This window comes from Armigeres subalbatus, chromosome 3 (genome assembly GCF_024139115.2).
Source record: "Armigeres subalbatus isolate Guangzhou_Male chromosome 3, GZ_Asu_2, whole genome shotgun sequence".
NCBI lineage: Eukaryota > Metazoa > Arthropoda > Insecta > Diptera > Culicidae > Armigeres > Armigeres subalbatus.
The window spans coordinates 118,914,020-118,937,271 of NC_085141.1; positions in this window are offsets into that span (position 1 = coordinate 118,914,020).

A 23,252-nucleotide genomic window follows, 5' to 3' on the forward strand; every position below is an offset into this window, starting at 1 on the left:
GCGTCCCACCACGCAGAATTGTGATCATTCTGATCCACAATAACACCGTTCTTCTTGCGGGCGTCCCACCAACGCAGAGGAAGAAACACTTGAATGCGGGCGTCCCACCACGCAGAATTGTGATCATTCCGATCCACAATAACACCATTCTTCTTGCGGGCGTCCCACCAACGCAGAGGAAGAAACACTTGAACGCGAACATTCACCACGCAGAATTGTGATTCGTCTACAGCTACAACAATCAAACTCTCCTTATTAAACTCTATCGCTCCCCGAGACAACGCATGCAAAAAAACGGTTCTCCTTTTTCATGGTTTGTCTTTTATTCTTCTTCTTATCACAGTTGACCGACTTTTCATAACGGTATAAGTGATTCCAATTCGCGAAAGGGTAATTTATATTTCACAATGGTTTCCATATCGGGATAAAACACATTCATAACTATATAATATCAGGAATCACGGCTATGTTGGAATACTCTTCAAAGGGGAGAAGCCTTCGATAATCAAAGGTAATTCAAAATATTTTATTCGAGATGCTAGATGCATCAGATAGTTCGTGGTGGTAGCGTTTGGCTGAATGCAGATGACGTTACATTTGAAAAACCATTAAAGAGTACCCCGATCTTTCGAAACTTAGCCAACCTTGTAGCCGACACTAGCTATCAACAAAGTAGAAAATTTCTGTCACACATTCCAATCCATTGCACTTATATTCAAAGAACAGTACGAAGACGTGTTTTTGATAATTCAAATTTCAAACCATTGTAATAAAAAAACTCTTAAACATTATAACATTTAGTTTTCAAAATGAACTTGTTTTGAAAATAAAACTTAGAAGTTGGGAACAACACGTTCTTATTGGTGTATTTAAGTCTATCGCCACATACTTGGTTAATCCATTAACAATCGAATCAAATTAGCGAGATCTGATCTAAGAAACTACTTCTCTTAACAAATTGAAAGAAACTTTGACAAACAAGCATATCTGATTGCGGTCCAACAAAAACGATACAAACCTACTTCATTCAATCAATTTGTGCATCATTACCCATCAGCCGAACCAAATCAAACTAAGATAATGAAATCGTCCCGCAGAAATAACTCTTTTTGACATGTAATAAAGAGTGTTTACAAAAAACTAAAACATAATCGTCTGAAGAAGGCTATTTTTGGTTGAATAAGCGCTCTATCCCCTTCCAATGTTTGTTGGGGTCTTATCTGAGTCACCAATATGCGAATGCAACGTATACAATTCTGATGGTGAAAATGATGCAAAACGTGCAAATGTGTAAACAGTGCATCTGTAAGTTGCATTCTGATTAATTGGGCAAATTAGTTGGATTTTCTTTTAATTTTTAAACATGATATTAGGCGCATTCAGTGGTGGGGGCGTTTTGCATAATTTTCTCCTGTAACATTCAAAATTTGCGCACACACTTTCACAAAAGAAATCAGTGTTGAGGTAATTTGACACTGGGGGATGAATTTATCCCCCAAATAAGAGCGAGCAAACAAAACTGTAAAAACCATTGTGAAAAAACGGTGTTGGGTTCGCGGACAACACCCTAAAAGTAGAATCCCTCTCATTTACAAAGATACATTTATCGTCACTCTTCTTACCGGTGCAAAAAATCTCCGCTGCTTTAACTTTTTCGGCTACGTCCGAAATTATTTTTTTCACTCACTTCTATAAACATGATGGGTGATTTCATGCGAAATATGTTTATACACTCCTGGCAGGATCGCCAAATGTGCAATTCAACATCGCGCAGATTAATCACCCATCATGTTTGCACTACCTGCACTCGCGAGAAAGATGGGATTGACTGACTGCGAATGTGTATACTCACGATGACAAACAGGATCTGTTATTTGACACATGCTTGCTAGGCCTGTTTATGATAATAGGCCTGTCCAATGCCACACAGCCCTCACTACCAGTGCCGCGATTGCTCGTTTTCTCACTCCTTAGGGTATAATGTCAAATAGTGAGCCCCTAACCAATAGTGGGCCCTCCAGCCATTTTTGCATTATTACAGCACAATGTAAACATTTTACTATGAAATTCCATCGGGAGAATTTACCTTACAGTCCTATGATTTGATTACGAGCATTGGAAATGCTATGGAAAGTAAAATTAAATGATTTTTTACAATTCTATAAAAAATAAACACGAGAGTGTCCATTATAGGAATTTTTTGGGGGGTCCATAATAGGTAAGAAGAACGTCCCGAAACGGAACATAAAAATCAAATGAAGTGTAGACTATAGGGAAGCAAATTCCTATTATGGACCCCCAGGGGGTCTACTATAGGGCAAATTCAGCCAGTCTTTAAAATGTTAATTTCAACGAATAACGTCGTGTATTTGAGTGTTTTATGCATGTATCGTGAAGAGGAGATGCAGAACTTGGTATTAAATGTCAAGGGGCTGTCCATAAACCACGTAGACTCTTGAGGGGGAGGGAGGGGTTTTGAAAAAGTCTACGATAGTCTACGAAGGGGGACGGAGGGGTATACCAAAAGTCTACGTAGACTTTTTAATTTAATGTTTTTTAAAAGCGATTTATACAGCAGCTTCGTGCGAAGCTCACTTGATTGATTTTTGGGCGGTTCCGTTTTTTTTTGCATGACTTTACCGAAATAATCTTTTGCATTTCTCCTTAAAAATTTAATGAATTTCACTAAAGTAAAAGTCTGAGCTACGGCTTAAAACTATCATGGATTTCACCAGGAAATTCTTCTGTGTAAAGCAAGAAAATTCTCCAAAGTATTCTATAAACACTTTCGATTTTTGCCTTTCTCGTACAACAAAGTTGTACCAGAAGGCTATAATTTCCTCAAAAGCCAAATTTTGATAGAAGGCTCGGAGACCCATAGTGTTATATACCAATCGACTTAGCTCGAAAAACTGAGCACATATCTGACTGTGTGTGTGTGTGTGTGTGTGTGTGTGTGTGTGTGTGTGTGTGTGTGTGTGTGTGTGTGTGTGTGTGTGTGTGTGTGTGTGTGTGTGTGTGTGTGTGTGTGTGTGTGTGTGTGTGTGTGTGTGTGTGTGTGTGTGTGTGTGTGTGTGTGTGTGTGTGTGTGTGTGTGTGTGTGTGTGTGTGTGTGTGTGTGTGTGTGTGTGTGTGTGTGTGTGTGTGTGTGTGTGTGTGTGTGTGTGTGTGTTTTTTTTTTTTTTTTACAAGGGTTAAAGGCCATCAAAAATCTGCGCGACAGACACCTCGAGCATCCACACTATGCTCGAAGGCGAACAGGGATGGGCTCCTCCCGACCTGCTAAAAATGTGCCTCCCGGGTCCCTTATATTCCTTGCCTCGATCCCCGGGACCACGGGATGCTGCGACTACTTCGGGGGCTGTGCTCATGCACTTCTTCTAAAATTCCGGCCCCTAGCTTAGGCTAGTTCGCCGACTGGCTGGCTAATCCACTGCTCCACTGCAACGTAGTCTCGATCCCTCGACGGTCATGCACCGATCTTCCTGACTCGAATCCTCCTGACTTCCCCCGGCGTCGAGGGTGGTCCACCAGTTCCGGTGAAGGAAACTTCCGCACTGATGGTGCCCCGACTACCGGCGGCTATCGCAGGGGACGCTTTCGCGCATTGCGCCGTCTTCGTCTTCGGGTTGCAGAGGTGGTCCGACAGTTCCGGTGGTGGGTGACGTCCGCACTGGCGGTGCCCTACATACCCGAAGCACTTCCTTCTTCTTTCTTCAGCAGGTTGGCAATTCGAGTGCCGAGGTCGGTCCAACGATTCCGGTTGGCAGAAGACTTCCGGTTCGCTGGCGCCCCGACGACCCGAGGCCAAACACTGCTCACTGCACTGGATTTCCCCTCGAGACGACGCTTATTCGCTGGTCACTTCTCCATCTACGCTGCAGCTCTGACAGTATTTGCGTCACGACTCTGCTGACCACATTCCACGTGCCTTCTTCGTGACACATTCCTCTACGTACTTCCGCAAACCTCGGGCAATCGAATACCACGTGTTCTGGAGTCTCTTCGACATTCTCGCACTCTGGACATAACGGTGAATTAGTATGTCCAAACCGATGTAAGTACTTCCGGAAGCATCCGTGACCCGACAGAAACTGCGTCAGGTGAAAGTTCACTTCACCATGCTTTCTGTTCATCCACACCGACAGGTTTGGGATGAGCCGGTGGGTCCACCTCCCTTTCTCCGTACTGTCCCACTCTTGTTGCCATCTCGCCATCGATCGGATTCTCACCTCCTTCCTTACGTTTCTGGTGTCTCTTCGCTGATAACACTCGATGTCTTCCTCCAGGGTGATGCAGATGGGTTGCATCCCAGCAATAACGCATACAGCCTCTGACGATATCGTTCTATATGCGCTCGCGACTCGAATGGCCATCAGCCGGAACACACTTTTCAGCTTTTCCCGGTTCCGCTTGGTTTGCAGTGCATTACCCCAAGCAGGAACCCCATATCGCAGTATCGATGACGAGACACTAGCTAGCAGACGCCTCGTGCTGCTTCTAGGACCGCCTACGTTTGGCATGATCCTCGCTATTGCGTTCATTGCCTTCGCCGACTTTTCACAGGCGTAGTCAACGTGGCTGTTGAAATTTAGCCGATCGTCGATCATCACTCCCAAGTGCTTCAGTGATCGCTTCGAAGTAATCGCATGGCCTCCGACGACGATCTCCATCCGCTGGATCGCTTTGCAGTTGCTGACTAATAGCACCTCCGTTTTGTGGTGAGCTATCTGCAGCTTAACACCGCTCATCCAGCGCTCGATCATGGCTATCGTCTCCATCACCAACACCTCCACTTCTTCAAGAGTCTCGCCCATCACCGCTAGTGACACGTCGTCCGCAAAACCCACGATTTTCACTTTCCTGGGTAGCTGCAAAGTCAACACTCCGTCGTACATCCCGTTCCAAAGAGTTGGACCAAGTATGGAGCCCTGGGGAACACCAGCTGTAACGCGCATCGATTTATGTCCTTCGTTCGTATCGTACGTCAGAACTCTACCCTGAAAATAACTTTTCAGGATATTGCACAGATAGTTGGGGACCCGCATTCTGTGCAGCGCCGTCGCGATGGCTTCAAAGCTGGCGCTGTTGAACGCGTTCTTCACGTCTATCGTGACCACTGCGCAGTACCGATCTCCTCGTCTCTTCTGCTTGGACGCCTTCTCAGCACTCTCGAGCACTGTTCGAATGGCATCCACCGTCGAAACTGCTCTACGGAATCCGAACTGCATATTCGACAACCCGCGTTCTCCCTCTGTACATTTCGTTAGCCTGTTGAGGATGATTCTCTCAAGGAGCTTCCCGAGCGTGTCTAATAGGCATATAGGCCTGTACGCGGCCGGATTGCCGGGTGACTTTCCTGGCTTAGGCAGCAACACCAGCTTCTGGATCTTCCACATTTCTGGAAAATTGCCTTCGTCCAGGCACTTTTGCAGCGCCTTCCTGAACATGTCCGGATATGCCAGGATCGCAGCTTTTAACGCAACGTTCGGTATTCCATCCGGACCCGGGGCTTTCTTCGCTTTCAGGCGTTTAGTCGCTTCCGCAAGCTCACTATTGGACACTTGTCGATCTAAGGGGTTTGCTTCTCCTTCTTCGTCGTACGGTGTTGGCGGCCACATGGTCGGATCATGTTTCGGAAAAAGACCCTCCACAATTGCCTTCAACTTGTCCGGGCACATTTCAGCTGGCGTCGATGGGCCTTTGATCTTCGCCATCACGACCCGATACGCGTCCCCCCAGGGGTTGGCGTCTGCTTCTCGGCACAGCTCCTTGTAGCAGTCTGACTTGCTGAGCTGGATAGCCCGTTTCAATGCGGTCCTAGCTTCCCGGAACACCGCTTTGCGTTCCTCTCTCTCTGGTTCCGTCCTTGCTCTCTGTGCCCGCCTCCGAGCTTTGAGGCAAGCAGCGCGTAGCGTACTGAGCCTATCGTTCCACCAGTAAGCTGGACGCCGATTACTTCTCGGTTCTAGTTTTCGTGGCATCGTAGCGTCGCAAGCCCTTACCATCATTCTTGTTAGCTCGGCCGCATCAATGATCTCAGTACTGCTGTCCGGTCGAAGTGCTTCAACGAATAGGTCTTTGTTAAAGGCTTTCGTTTTCCACCTCCGATCACTGGATATCCTTCTTCGTGTTGCACCAGGATTTCGTTGGCCAATACGGTAGCGAATCGCCTGGTGGTCGCTGTGGGTGTACTCCTCGCTAACTCTCCAGTCCATACTTGCCATCAACGAAGGACTGCAGAATGTGATGTCGATGATAGACTCCCTCCCATCCCTCCGAAACGTGCTCACCGAGCCTTCATTACACAATCGTACATCTAGCTTCGCCAGAGCTTCCTGCAGGATATATCCTCTTGTGTTGGTCACTCGACTGCCCCATTCCACGGCCCAGGCATTGAAGTCACCTCCTATGACTACCGGCCTTCGTCCGATCAGCTTATCGGTCAACAGATCCAATATCTGGCTAAACTGATCCACGGTCCACCTTGGAGGTGCATAGCAGCTGCATATGAAGACGCCGTTAATTCTGGCAATCACGAAGCCTTCGCACGAACTCTCCACCACTTCTTGAATAGGGAATTTGCCCATGACTTGTATCGCAGCCAAACCCGTTCTGTCTGTCACCCAGTTACCGTTATCAGGGGAACTCGATACGGCTCTGCAATTATCGCGACATCGCACATCGTTTCTGCTGTAGACTGCCATAACAGTTGTTGTGCGGTTTCACAATGATTCAGATTAATCTGAATTATCTGCATTACTGCTGGCCTGCGATCGCCCTCTTGTAGGCTGGGCATTTGTAGCCACCCGTCTGATGGTCATTTCCGTCCTCTGAAGTGCAAAGCATACACTTCGGTCTTTGCGTGCAGTCTCTCGCAAGATGACCCGTTTCCCCACATTTCCAGCACATGTTAGATCTGTCTGGACCTTTACAAGCTCCTGCTCGGTGTCCAAAGCCCAAACACTTGAAGCATCTCTCCATAGATTTGCTCACTTCTGGGGCGGCTTTCAATGGGCATTTCGACCATCCAACCGTCAGTTTGCCTACTTCCAGTGCCTTATGAGCAGCGGTTACTGGCAGACGAATCATCGCTGTCTGTGTGCCTCCGTACGCCTTTCTAATCCGGATCGACATTTGTACCTCGCCTATATTGCACTGCGCCTGTAGTGCTACCCGCAGCTCTTCTTCCGACGTGATCTCGTCTAGGTCTCTGCACAAAATCACCATCTCTGGAGTTAAGGCTTTGACCTCCGCCTCTGAGCCCAATGATTTCGCAATGCGCTCCTGCATAACCGAGCTGTGAACCGCAGGGTCCTTCTTCAACTCGAAGAGCATCTCTCCGGTTTGTGTGCGCCTGGTCCTTATCACGTTTTCGCCCAAGTCCCTCAACTCAGGATCTTCTCTAACTTTTTGAGAAGCGCTGCATACGTCGTAGCGTCGTTAGCCTTTACTAGCACAGCTTCCCCTTCGGCGTCTTTCTATGAGGCTTTTCTTTCCCGTTCTGCTCCATCCTTGCCTCTTTTCGCTTCAGCTCTTTCTTTCTCTTCTCCTTCTGACCTACTACGGTACTCCATCCTTCTCCCTGTGGAGTAGCGTCTGTCCCTTCGACGGCGACAGCTTCCGCCCGTGTCTGCCTCTTGAGTCCGCCTGGCCTGTCATCTCCCGGTGAGGTTCTTGCCCTTTGGGAGTCATGGAGGCTGGTGAACTCTCCACCCCGAGCAGTTTCCCTTTCCCCTGCTTCTTAGGATATAACGGAAATGTCCTGATACCTCCCTGTTCCGGCGGAACTGCAACAGCATGTGCCTTAGTTTGTGCCAATGCGCGCTCCGCTACATCGGCCCTCAGCGTTGCTGTATCGAATTCGTTCACTGCCGATAATAACGCCTTACGGATCCTGTGAACCATGTCCTTAATCTCCTTATGGACGTTGTTCCTCCCATCCACGAAATTGTGAAGTTCCTCCACCAATCTCTTCGCGGCCACTATTTTCGGCTTTTGTGGGGGCTTGTCCAGCTCACTCTGCCCTGGCCGTTGCTCCTGCAGTTGTTCCTGCTTCTTCTGCTCCTTTTGCTCCTGCTTCTGCCGCTGTTGTTGCTGTAGCACTACTGCCACTGACGGCGGTGATCTCACCAACCCACTACTGGCGAACGGGTTCGCCGCTCCTGCATCTGCTTCTGCGTGATTTGTTGAATTATTCATTCTATAGGGTCCCCCCTCCAAACCGTTATCTCCACCCGTCGTACGTAGTCGCTTATGATCCATGGATTATCTTTGCAAGCAGTGAGGTCCATGCGAGGGTTGACACGGACGCACTTATATGGCCGTGTTCAGAGCCGATCGCGCAATCGGGAAAATCTCAACCGAGCCTAGTACTCACCAAGAAACTTGGTGGACGAGTATTGAACGTATTCGGAGGACTGCTAGTTTTTTACCGGGACGGAGGCGGCCGTACTGTTGGCCCACTCGCCATTTCAAGCCGGTGTCACCCTACCTTACTCAGGGAGTAGAACAGCACGACCGTCAGCCCAATGTCATCGTTTCCAATCCACTATCCAGATTCTGTCCGTTGTCGTAAGCCGTGACCAGTATATCGTAATTAGGACCTTACTGGTATCGATCCTAATGTGCCGGTTGGCACTCCTGTTGATGGGGCTGAAGTGCTTTGGAAGCGGCACGGGTCGCTTGTACAGAGCTGCTTGTAGACATGTGGTTGTAAGTGATGTTTCAACAGAGCCCACTGTCAAACCTCCGCCACGTCCCCTAGGCAGATTCCGCTTGGGCTGGCTGGGAACCAGTGAACTGGTACCAGGGCCCGGTCATCTCCCGAGAGAAACGCCGATTGGTGGTTTTTCATTGGCGCTCGGGAACAAGTCCCGAGCTCCCACCTCCACCTGTGTGTGTGTGTGTGTGTGTGTGTGTGTGTGTGTGTGTGTGTGTGTGTGTGTGTGTGTGTGTGTGTGTGTGTGTGTGTGTGTGTGTGTGTGTGTGTGTGTGTGTGTGTGTGTGTGTGTGTGTGTGTGTGTGTGTGTGTGTGTGTGTGTGTGTGTGTGTGTGTGTGTGTGTGTGTGTGTGTGTGTGTGTGTGTGTGTGTGTGTGTGTGTGTGTGTGTGTGTGTGTGTGTGTGTGTGTGTGTGTGTGTGTGTGTGTGTGTGTGTGTGTGTGTGTGTGTGTGTGTGTGTGTGTGTGTGTGTGTGTGTGTGTGTGTGTGTGTGTGTGTGTGTGTGTGTGTGTGTGTGTGTGTGTGTGTGTGTGTGTGTGTGTGTGTGTGTGTGTGTGTGTGTGTGTGTGTGTGTGTGTGTGTGTGTGTGTGTGTGTGTGTGTGTGTGTGTGTGTGTGTGTGTGTGTGTGTGTGTGTGTGTGTGTGTGTGTGTGTGTGTGTGTGTGTGTGTGTGTGTGTGTGTGTGTGTGTGTGTGTGTGTGTGTGTGTGTGTGTGTGTGTGTGTGTGTGTGTGTGTGTGTGTGTGTGTGTGTGTGTGTGTGTGTGTGTGTGTGTGTATGGCCTAGTTTTTATTGTTAAACACGTTTCATATAGAAGGACTTGACTGATTCGAGTGCAACTAGTTTCATTCGACGGAGAAACTTTCCTAGTTGGACATTATTGTTTTTGTTTGCTAATATCTCATGCGGTTTTAATAATATTTCTATTTTTCTTTTATCAAATACGCTGTGTACATGCAAATTTTGAATCGTTAATCAATTTAGTCGTGACGCAAATCATTACTCTCATAGTTGACTAATTCTCGAGCAGCTTGATAAAGTCGCATCAAAGCTTTGAACCGCCGAAATGTAGGCAATTTACGTTGCATTTACCATACTAGTAATTCGAATTCAACACATTGAATCGAGAAAGGCATAATCACCACAGGGGATAAATTTGGGTTTTTTTCAAAATCTTCACTTGGATTTTACTGCCGATTCTACTAGAATTTCATTTGATTTTCGGCAGGAACTTCTTTGCAAACTATGGAAATTATGTCGTACTTCGACGGATTTTTAATTTACAAAGGAAGTATTTTGGAATATTGTGATTCTCAAGATATTATAGCATTTTGCTCATTCACCTCTACCTCGCTTAGTTGTGCGCCGCTAAGGTACTTTATCATATTGTGGTACTCACTCACTTTAAGTGAAGGATATTACATCACAAATTTAACACAGTTTCACTAATAAGATCCACTCAAACAATATACCAAACGCAACGCAGGCGAGAGAAAAGCAAAAAACTACTAAAAATCGATCAATTTCACTAAAGAATATATTTTATAGAGGGATAACAATATCCTGCATACCTTAGAAGTGAATAAGGAAAAGCTTACCGAAAGCTCACATCTGTTTGACATTGGTTTATTTACTTTTTGCATGGCGCACAACTCGGCGCGTGGGACCTGGCGCGTAACCGTTGAGCCAGTATGCTAATTTTAGAAGAGAATCGCAATATCCAAGAAAAGTCTTTGGAATGTCCAAAAGATATTCTTTGGAACTTGTAATGGGAAATCACCGAAATTTCTGCGAGAAACCCTTCAGGATATTCACTGGAGATTTTTTGGGAAGTCCCCGAAATTTTTTGCTTAATTTCGGAAATTCTTCGGAATTTTGGCGAGGAATTCTTTGCAGTTTGCTAACTGTGCGCCTTTTAACTGGACTGTTTTTTAACTGAGCGTTCGCTAACTGGGCCAAAGCCCAGTTAAAAAGCAGTTATCCGTCAAAAACAACAACAAAGACTCGGTGACGAGGGATTCTGAATGGTATATTCTTTAAGCTTAATGTAAAACACGATCACAACAATGCATCGCGAATTCCCTCGTCAGCCCAGTTAAAAAGCGGCGTTCGGTAACTGGGCTGGTGTTTTAGCCCAGTTAGCGAACGGTTGCTGTATAAGCAAAATTGTTCGAAATGCCCGTGGAAAATTCTTATTCGTAAATTTCCTCGGCAGTTCTAATGCAAATTCTTTGGAATTATCGATGGAAAATTTTCGGAATTTCTAAATAAATTTCTGAAAACTCCCACGAGAAATTATTTGAAATTCCCACCAAAAACAGTTTGTGTTTCCACAAAAAAAATTTATTTGCAATTTTTGTAAAAAAGCCCTACTAATTTTCACGAAAATTTATTCGATATTTTTTAATAATATATATATAAAAACCAATCTATGTATGTATGTTCGCTAACTACTTCTGAACCACTTGGCCGAATTTAACCAAATTTGGTACAACCATTCTCCATCCTCAGTAGAAGTTAACAAAGGGGTGGGATGGTCATTTGAAAAAGGGGGAGGGGTGGTGGGAGGGGTTTTGTTCAGAAAACGAACAATTCTGTGTAACTTTCAACTCCCAGGACCGATTTCAACCAAATTTGGTACAGACATTCTCTATCCTCAGAGGAAGTTAACAAAAGGGCGGGATGGCCACGTAGAAAAGGGGAGGGTGGTGGGGGGGGTTTTGTTCAGAAAACGAACAATTCTGTGTAACTTTCAACTCCCAGGACCGATTTCAACCAAATTTGGTACAGACATTCTCTATCCTCAGAGGAAGTTAACAAAGGGGTGGGATGGTCATGTAGAAAAGGGGAGGGTGGTGGGAGGGTTTTGTTCAGAAAACGAACAATTCTGTGTAACTTTCAACTCCCAGGACCGATTTCAACCAAATTTTGTACACATATTCACTACGAGGAGGTAATCATATGGGAGGGATTTGGGAAAGGGGAGGGTCTGGAGGGAGGGGTTTTGTTTAGAAAACGGGCAATTCAAAGTAAATCATGAACCCCTGTACCGATTTCAACCAAATTTGGTACACACATTCTACATCATAAGGGAAAGGTAACAAAGGGGAGGGGATGGTCATTGGAAAAAGGGAGGGTATAGGGGAGGTGTTGTCTTTGGAAAACGAGCAACTCAGTATAACTCCCAACCCCCTGGCCCGATGTCAATCAGATTTTGTACACATATTCACTATGAGGAGCCGATCGTACGGGAGGAAATTTGGATAAGGGGGTAGGGGTCTGAAGGGAGGGTATTGTTCAGAAAACGGGCAATTTAGTGTAACTTCTGAACCCCTGTACCGATTTCAACCAAATTTGGTACACACATTTTCTATCCCTAGGAGAAGATAACAAAGGGGGTGAAATGGCCGTTGAGAAAAGAGGAAGGGTAAAGGGAAAGCGGTTGTCTTTAGAAAACGGGCAATTCAGTGTAACTCCTGACCCCAGGACCAATTCTAAGCAGATTAAATGATTAAATCATTCAACTCTATGATTAAAGATTATGATTAATGAATTATAATTTTTGAAAATGATGACTGATAATGATTAATGATTAAATTCATTTTTGACAATAATTAACGATTATGAATAATAGATGAAAAAACCGTTGGATTATGATTAACGATTACCGATCGTGATTAAATGTTGACACACTATGTGTATGGTTAATGATTAACGATCGATATGATTAATGATTGATGATTATGAATGATCAAATTGCATAGTGATCCATAATCGAGTAACCTTTATTCCAAATTTTAAAAGGTATGATAATTATATGATAATGATTCAAGATTAATAAATAAAAGCAAGGTATGCAATGATCCAATGTTCCAGCATAACTTCTGTACCCTTGCCCGATTTCAACCAAATTTGGAACAAACATTCTTTTTCTTAAGAAGGCGAAGATGACAGGGATCGATCAACTCAACACTTCATCGAAATCATGGTTTGCCCAGAGAAAAGCAATGATTAAAGTGTTTCCTTCTGGACGGTAAATGTGATCATTTCTTTAAAAATAGACGTTTTTCCGGAATAAGGCATCGGTGTATGTTTTTCCTTCTTTAGAAATAGACGTTTGCCCGGAATAAAGCGATTTTGGGTTTGATCCCATTTTCAAAATCAGTCAATGTTTTCAAATGTAATCTACCTTCTTTTAATCAAATGATGAAATATCAATAAGAAAACACAATTATCCTTTTGACCTATTCCAATTCCGATGGTGAAAAAAACTGCGAATTAAACTGGCAACTCCGAGCAAGGCCGGGTACATAAAGCTAGTAATAATAATAATAAGAAGTTCACAAAAAGTTCAACTGAAAATTCTCCATAATTTCCACCGAAAATTATTCAGAAAATATTTTTTGGAATGCCCATAAAATTTATTTAAATTTCCTCAAGAAATTGCTCCAAATTTGCAAGACAAATTGAAAAATATCGTAGGAAACCATTCTAAATTTCCACGGGAAATATTTCGGAATGTCCGTTTAAACTAAAAATTACCTCGGGAAATAATTCTAAATTTTCACGGAAAATTACTCGGTTTTTTAACGGGGAATCTTTTGGAATTTAGAAGAAAAATCTTGGGATTTCAACAGATGATTATTCAGTGGGATATTGCATGGAATTTTCAAGAAAAGCATCGGAATTATCACGGAGAGTTATTTGGAGTATTTCAAGGTTATCAATTGGGAAATTTTACGAATTTTCCACGCAAAACTTATTGGAATGTAGACTTGACATTCTCGAAATTTCAACTCGAAATTTTTCTGAATTCTGTAAATTCACGATTTTCACAATTGTGAACCGGCGTTGAGAATTATAGGTCAGATGCGTGACAGATTTTATCAGTGGCGCGCCGATGCAGAAATGTCGGCGATGGTGGTGCACACTTCTAGGAGGAGTTGAATTCAACAGTAATTTAATTAATTGGGTTTGAGATTTGATTTCAGGATTTAGGGACAGAGGATTAAATTTGATTTCGTTTCAATTTGATTTTTGTTTTGTTGGATTTTGCTCAGTGTGATTTTGTTAAGTTTGAAATTCGAATTTTGTTGTAATGTTTACATGGAAATAAAATTGAATAGCTGAATTGCTTAAAACTTGGTTGATTTCCATATTTTTCCAATCACGTATGATGGTTTGTGAAATTTGGTAAAGTCTACGTAGACATCAGGGGGGGGGAGGGGTTTTGAAAAAGTCTACGAAAGTCTACTAGGGGGACGGGGGGTTTGAAAAAGTGAAATTTTGGTCTACGTGGTTTGTGGACAGCCCCCAAGCAGAATTAATATGTTAGAAAGTTCTACTCCTTATGACAAAAAGAGCAAAATTTCGCTACTAGGGGGTCCACTATTGGGCATTTTACCCTACTTCCTTTTCGTGCCATCACCAATTGCAAACAGAGTGGGGTTTATGGAACAAACAACCTAATCCCTACATGCAGTCGCTGTGGTGGTATGGCTACAGTGACCGCATCCCATCGCCATTTTTGTTGATGTTCTAGGTTCGAATCCCGTTGCGGTCGTAAAATTTTTGAAATTGCTTAGGGGCTGTCCACAAACTACGTAGACCGAAATTTCACTTTTTCAGCCCCCCCGTCCCCCCTAGTAGACTTTCGAAGACGTTTTCAAAACCCCTCACTCCCCTCCCATGATGTCTACGTAGACTTTACCAAATTTTACAAAACATCATATGTGATTGGAAAAATATGGAAATCAACCAAGTTTTAAGCAATGCAGCTATTCAATTTTATTTCCATGTAAACATTACAACAAAATTCGAATTTCCAACCTAACAAAATCACACTGAGCAAAATCCAACAAAACAAAAATCAAATTGAAACGAAATCAAATTTAATCCTCTGTCCCAAAATCCCGAAATCAAATCTCAAACCCAATTAATTAAATTACTGTTGAATTCAACTCCTCCTAGAAGTGTGCACCACCATCGCCGACATTTCTGCATCAGCGCGCCACTGATAAAATCTGTCACGTATCTGACCTATAATTGTCAACGCCGGTTCACAATTGTGAAAATCGTGAATTTTCAGAATTTAGAAAAATTTCGAGTTGAAATTTCGAGAATGTCAAGTCTACATTTCAATAAGTTTTGCGTGGAAATTTCGTAAAATTTCCCAATTGATAACCTTGAAATACTCCAAAGAACTCTCCGTGATAATTCCGATTTGAAAATTCCATGCAATATCCGGCTGAATGATCATCTGTTGAAATCCTAAGATTTTTCTTCTGAATTGCAAAAGTTTCCCCATTAAAAAAACGAGTAATTTTCCGTGAAAATTTAGAATTATTTCCCGAGGTAATTTTTAGTTTAAACAGTTTAGTTTAGTTATTTCCCGTGGAAATTTAGAATGGTTTCCTACGAAATTTTTCAATTTCTCTTGCAAATTTGGAGCAATTTCTTGAGGAAATTTAAATAAATTTTATGGGCATTTCAAAAAATATATTTTTTGTATAATTTTCGGTGGAAATTATGGAGAATTTTCAGTTGAACTTTTTGTGAACTTCTTATTATTATTATTATTAAAAAATATCGAATAAATTTTCGTGAAAATTAGTAGGGCTTTTTTACAAAAATTGCAAATAAATTTTTTTTGTGGAAACACAAACTGTTTTTGGTGGGAAATTCAAATAATTTCTCGTAGGAGTTTTCAGAAATTTATTTAGAAATTCCGAAAATTTTCCATCGATAATTCCAAAGAATTTGCATTAGAACTGCCGAGGAAATTTACGAATAAGAATTTTCCACGGGCATTTCGAACAATTTTGCTTATACAGCAACCGTTCGCTAACTGGGCTAAAACACCAGCCCAGTTACCGAACGCCGCTTTTTAACTGGGCTGACGAGGGAATTCGCGATGCATTGTTGTGATCGTGTTTTACATGAAGCTTAAAGAATATACCATTCAGAATCCCCTCGTCACCGAGTCTTTGTTGTTGTTTTTTGACGGATAACTGCTTTTTAACTGGGCTTTGGCCCAGTTAGCGAACGCTCAGTTAAAAAACAGTCCAGTTAAAAGGCGCACAGTTAGCAAACTGCAAAGAATTCCTCGCCAAAATTCCGAAGAACTTTCGAAATTAAGCAAAAAATTTCGGGGACTTCCCAAAAAATCTCCAGTGAATATCCTGAAGGGTTTCTCGCAGAAATTTCGGTGATTTCCCATTACAAGTTCCAAAGAATATCTTTTGGACATTCCAAAGACTTTTCTTGGATATTGCGATTCTCTTCTAAAATTAGCATACTGGCTCAACGGTTACGCGCCAGGTCCCACGCGCCGAGTTGTGCGCCATGCAAAAAGTAAATAAACCAATGTCAAACAGATGTGAGCTTTCGGCGAGCTTTTCCACATTCACTTCTAAGGTATGCAGCATATTGTTGTCCCTTTACAAAAATATATTCTTTAGTGAAATTGATCGATTTTTAGTAGTTTTTTGCTTTTCTCTCGCCTGCGTTGCGTTTGGTATATTGTTTGAGTGGATCTTATTAGTGAAATTGTGTTAAACTTGTGATGTAATATCCTTCACTTAAAGTGAGTGAGTACCACAATATGATAAAGTACCTTAGCGGCGCACAACTAAGCGAGGTAGAGGTGAATGAGCAAAATGCTATAATATCTTGAGAATCACAATATTCCAAAATACTTCCTTTGTAAATTAAAAAAAATCCGTCGAAGTACGACATAATTTCCATAGTTTGCAAAGAAGTTCCTGCCGAAAATCAAATGAAATTCTAGTAGAATCGGCAGTAAAATCCAAGTGAAGATTTTGAAAAAAACCCAAATTTATCCCCCTGTGGTGATTATGCCTTTCTCGATTCAATGTGTTGAATTCGAATTAGTATGGTAAATGCAACGTAAATTGCCTACATTTAGGCGGTTAATAGCTTTGATGCGATTTTATCACGCTGCTTAAAAATAACTCAACTATGAGAGTAATGGATTGCGTCACGGCTAAATTGATTAATGATTTAAAATGTGCATGTACACAGCGTATTTGATAAAAGAAAAATAGAAATATTATTAAAACCGCATGAGATATTAGCAAACAAAAACAATAGTGTCCAACTAGGAAAGTTTCTCCGTCGAATGAAACTAGTTGCACTCGAATCGGTCAAGTCCTTCTATATGAAACGTGTTTAACAATAAAAAATTCCTGGGGCTACACACACACACACACACACACACACACACACACACACACACACACACACAAACAACAAACACACACACACACACACACACACACACACACACACAGTCAGACATGTGCTCAGTTTTTCGAGCTGAGTCGATTGGTATATAACACTATGGGTCTCCGAGCCTTCTATCAAAATTTGGCTTTTGGAGTGAAATTATAGCCTTCTGGTACAACTTTGTTGTACGAGAAAGGCAAAAATCGAAAATTTTTATAGAATACTTTGGAGAATTTTCTTGCTTTACACAGAAGAATTTCCTGGTGAAATCCATGATAGTTTTAAGCCGTAGCTCAGACTTTTACTTTAGTGAAATTCATTAAATTTTTAAGGAGAAATGCAAAAGATTATTTCGGTAAAGTCATGCAAAAAAACGGAACCGCCCAAAAATCAAACAAGTGAGCTTCGCACGAAGCTGCTGTATAAATCGCTTTTAAAAAACATTAAATTAAAAAGTCTACGTAGACTTTTGGTATACCCCTCCGTCCCCCTTCGTAGACTATCGTAGACTTTTTCAAAACCCCTCCCTCCCCCTCAAGAGTCTACGTGGTTTATGGACAGCCCCTTACCGAAAATTTTCGCGAAAAGTGAGTGAGGCGTAAAAGTGATGAAACGAAAAAAGAAATTCATCAAGTGATTTTCGCTTATCTTCTAGGTTCGCTCTAGAGAAAAGAGGGTTGGAAGAGAAATGTTTTTCACTACTAACTCCGAAAAAAGATTCTCCCCCGACCCGAAAATCGTTTGATTTCGCCTCATCGAAACGAAAAGTACGAACCCTGCTCATGAGGCTCATCTCATGCGCTTGGAATGCATAGGTGGCGTTACTTAGGCGACGATATTATTGAAAGAAAATTTCCCGCCCAAGCTGTTTTACGCACTTTCGCTGTTGTTTGTAAAGGTTTGCCATGGCAAACATCGCATGAGCTCTATGTGAGGTACACAAGCCTCGTGAGACTCGCGTGCGCTAAATTTTATGTGCGCGTAGCAGTCGTTGCTCAATCTCATCCTTTTTTGTACGCGTGCATGATGTCTGTGCGGAACATGTTTAGGGGATTTAGAGTGGGGAAAAATGAAGACCTGGGTCTTCGCCGCGTTGATACAAATCTTCCAGCTGGTGAGGTACTGTGTCAGGGCATCCAGGCCTCTTTGAAATTGTGCCACTGGCGCTCTTTTCACTATACCTTGGTAGACAATAGAGGTGTCATCTGCGAACAGAGACAAGGTGCTGTCTTATTAAGGATCTGGCATGTCGGAGGTGAACAGGTTTAACATCAGGGGCCTGAGGATACTGTCCTGGGGGACGTCTGTGACAATGGTGTGCCCATTGGAACTTGATCCGCTGATTGAAACCCGGAATGTCCTTGCCGACAGGTAATTATTGATGATTTTCACTACACCGAGAAAATTCTTTATATTGAATATATTTGTCGCACACTTACATTTTTGCAATGTAGCTGGGAAGATTCTAGCGTTGTAGTTTGTACACGGACGTGGTAGATCGACCGGGCCGGAAGCCAAACTGTACCTCAAATAAGATGTTGAGGTGTTCGGCTGATTCAGTTACCCAGCTGTGAATCGCCTTTTCAAATAGCTTGGATAATTCTATAAGAGAAGGCTGATGGGCCGGTAAATTTTTGGTAATGAAGGATCCTCCCACGCTTCTGGATGGAGATGACTTTTGCTGACTTCATGGGAAATGGATGGGAAGTAGCTATGACGGAGACACTGATTAAAAAGTAGCGAAAGGTGCTCGAAAAGCACTGTGTTTGAGTTCGAGATTAAGGGTGTTGTCGAAACCTGGAACCTTCATGTTTTTCGATGGTTAGATATAGGCCATCAATTCGCCAGCTGAGATCTTCATCTCCTCCGAAAAGTCGTTGGGAGTCAAATGGATGTTATTAGCATACGCGTTAATAGCTGCTCGGTGTGGAATGACCATGAGAATATGCGAGCTGACGAAGTGACTGTGAGGGTAAGATATATGTTGTAAAATAGGTAGTTTACCCGCAGTGTGTCTTTAGTTGATAGATACAATATTCTTCCGTATAACGCATAATATGATAGCATTTGAGCAACCAACAGTAGGTCATCACTTGTCCCCTTTCTTCATCGGACAACCAACGAGCGTGGACGCAGCTAAGCGAGGCCGCACATTTGGCGATCCTGCCAAATTAATCATGGTAGGAAATAATTACGAGTGGAGATTGCTTCAGTTTCGGATTGATTGTTTTGTTCTTCATCGCTTTCGGCTTGTGATGTCGAAGATACTCTAAAAGAGCGCCGCATTGATTTTCATCGGTTTCAGCCTAAGATGCCGAAGGTGCTCTGGAAAAGCACCGGATTTATTGTTTTGTTTTTCATCGGTTTTGGCTTGTAATGTCAAAGGCACTCTAGACGCTCTTCTAGTGCCTTTGACATTACAAGGATTGATTGTTATATGTTTGCATCGGTTTCGGCTTGAAGCACCAGCAACATTTCCGTTTTGTGGCGAGCAAGCTGCAGCTTGACTCCATTAATCCAGGTTTACAGAGAGTCGAACGTCTCCGCCACCAGCCATTCCACCTCTTCTAGCGACTCACCGGTTATCGTTAAGACGTACCTGGTCTCAAGTAGTACCAGCGTATGGATCTTCCAGGTATCCGGAAAGTAGCCATCTACTAAACACTTCTGCAGCACCAACTTGAATAAGTCCGGAAACGCCAAAATTGCGAATTTTAAACCTACATTTCGATTTCCATCGGGACCCGGGGCTTTCTTCATCGTCAAACCTTTCTCCACTGATGACAGCTCGTCATGGGAGACTTGCTTGAATTCAACTAATAACGGAGTTATAGCGCTAGTTTTTAAGCCAAGATTTTATTATGAGCGATTGGTATACCGTGGACCCCCGATAATTTGAACGGTACCTCATTCAAATTAACGGGGTTCATTTTTAATTTGAACTTCTGGTTACTCTATTTGCATCAGAAAAACTGGTTTCTGGCCGCTCTCTTTGCTGATTTGTTTTGATTCTGCGTTTCGTTTCACGATGTTTTATTTATCTTCTCTCGATTCCACGTGCTAAATGACGTTTGAACCATTTTTAATTTGAACGATGTTCAAACCAACGGGGTTCAAACTAAAAAGTGTTCAGATTAAAAGCGGTCATATTACCGGGGGTCTGCGGTAAACGAATGAAACTTTTGTGTGTAAGTTATAGTTATTACTTTTTTGAAATGTTCATCAAACTCTACAGCCATTGTTGAGTATTGCTCATTCGATATATAACAGAAATGTAATTTAGTGATATTTTTGTATGTTTGTGTTACTGCCCATTCGTACAACTCCCGAAGAGTATTTCCATAATCTTTGGCAAGACTTGCTCGTTTTGCCATTCGTTTTAGAATAACACCAATAGCATCGCATGGGCCTTTTCCGTGCGATGTTGCAAAAAAGTGCTATTCTGCTTCTAAGCTATGTTCAGAATTGAAATTACACAGACTTGCAAAGTTCTTTTTATTTTTATATTGTGCTGCAGCTCCATCAGGCAGAAAAGTAAATTTTGTTAAATCGATCGACTGTTCCAAAAAGTCAATTAATTTTGAAATGAATAAGTGAACAGATTTTGTGTCATGGGTCATTACTTCTGATATTATAATAAAGCTTTCGTTTGCGTTTTCTAATTTACCGTTTATTTTAAAGTAAACTTCAAATGGATGTACTGTTGCCTGGAAATTATTCCAATGATGAGCAGCATTTACGATAATGAATGAATAATTTTCAGAGAAATCCAACAGTACAAGTATTTAACTTTGACTTAAAATACTCCTATTTTCAAAGCAATTATTTGTTTTTTTGTGAACCCAATTGTTTTTAAGTTACTTTGATACTTAAAGTCAAAGAAAATATAAACACTTTTCAAATGTTGGTTCACATTAATGTTAGATTATTCTAAATTGCTTCCTAAGCAAATTTTTATATGTTCAAAATATGTCGTTGGATGATAGGCTGTTGAACCTATATTTGGCACTGAACGCATAAAACACGCTGATAAATGTTCACTTAATATGGACAAGTTTGTTAGAAAAACTTTTTTTCCTTAAATATTTCACAGCAACATTATTTCCAAAAAATTTGGATAAGTGAAACACCTATGGGCAGAAAAAATTTCATCGATTTCTGAAATGAGGTTTTTATTGTAATATCGATTTTAATTTCTAAAACTTTTTTTTCATTTTTTGGATATTCTTCCAAAAAACTTCTGGGAATATCATAACATTCCGCCATACAACACTTTTTTGTAAGTCTTGCTTTTCATGATCGTAATACATTGTGGTCACCTGTTACGCGGTTATATTATATCAATTTCATGGTCTACCTCAAATTCCACAGCTTTTCAAAAATCTTCTGATTTTTCTTTAATATTTTTGTGAGAAAACTTGATGAAATCATTGTCTTGACAAATCCAAAGGCCTTAAATAATCAAAAACAAACCGCAGACCCCAGTCTAAGCCCAAAGTTGTCTTGGGATATTAAAAATAAGTCTCCATACTGAAAACGGCCACAATCATGGCCTCTATTTTTCCAACCCATCGTAGTACAGTGCTTTTCAATTTTCGTACCATCCAAATTGACACGGACGCCATGACTTGAATGGCAGATGAGAACATGGATGGTTGGCGCCAAAAAAAAGCGCAAAACACTGCCATTGCAAGGGGACTTTCCCGGCAGAAGGACTTCACTGCAGCAAACTGCTTCCGATTATTAATAATAACTTTTATCGATGCTCTCTTTTCTTTCTTTCTGGTATAATCGAGTTTCACTGAAAGGTATAGGTTTACTTCGAAATCGATTTTTGATAGAAGGCTTGATTGTAAACAAAAAACTGGATACGCATTAAAAAAAATCGATGGCGATTTCGGTGTAATTTTTCATTAATAAAAAATAATTTTGTATTGTAGAAATGAAAAAAAAAACAATTTCATTGAGATTAAAAAACCGAACATTTTTCTAAATGTGAAATGCTATTTTTTGGCGTTTCTTCTACGTTTTTTTTTCTTTTATTTTTTTACGCTTTTTTGTTGTGTTGAGAAAAACGCCAACACCGCAAGTTGAATTATTCACATTCTTTTTATATATGGCGTTGGACGACTGCGACATTATTCCGCCTGTTTTGCGCTACGTTTTCCACTTTCAGATATTGTTCTGCAGCAATCCATACTTCAACTTGATAGAATCGGAAGGCTGGCAGGGCCAGAGCACCGAATAGTTTGACAATAATGTGACATCGGATAATGTATTGATTTGTACTTCAATCTATAATCGGGCGCTCTATACGTCGAGTGGAAACTCAACTGTACTTATCTCAATTGTGCTTGTTGAAAAACGTTGGATGTTACTACCCAATGTAAAATATATGTTTCAATATTGGATGTTGGACTGTATATCACTGATACCAGCAGTAGATGCATATCTGAATGATTTAATTGTTTCTTGTCGCTTCTAAATCATGGTTTGTTTCCGATTGATACAAGATACGATCACAAATTAGATTTGATTCGTTGAAGTTTTATTTTCGCAATTCAGATTACGATATATTTGCACTTTGTGACGCCGTGGTTTCCGTAGACCAAGCTTTAATCTATAACACTATAGTCGACAAAAGGAACGAAAAATGTCGATGCGAAGTTTGATATAACACGTTTTTTTCGTAGGTTCAGCGTCGATACACCTATGCCTGGCGTATTGTAGAGCTTCATAATCGTTGGTCCCCAGGTGCTGCCGCGTGCAGCAAGCGGGTTCGTGGCCTTCCATGAAGTCGCCGGCCCCTATCTGGTTCTCTGTTGAATATTGTTTTTGCTATTCTTTCTTCCGAAATTGGCACTAAGTGACCAGCCCAAGTCTGCCGTATTTCATACAATTTACATGCTTCATGTCCATAAAGGGCCACTGGTAGAATCAGAGTTTTGTACACTTTAATAAAGCTAAAAAAAAATTTGCCCTAATTTAAATTGATAAATTTAATTAAAAAAAAAACACGTAAATAACGAAATCCGCTTTAAAAATCGCGAAAATCCCAAAAAACGTCGCGTAAAAAAACGTACAAAGCGACCCCAGTGTACTTGATTTCGAACCATCCAGCGTTGCACGTATCAGTCTAATCAGTTTCGCCGGAAAACCATGCTCGGACATTATCTGCCCACAGTTCATTTCTTTTCACTGAATCGTACGCTGCTTTGAAATCAAGTGGTGAGTCTGCAAGTTTTGTTCCCGGAATTTATCAAGGACCAGTCGCAGGCAAAACA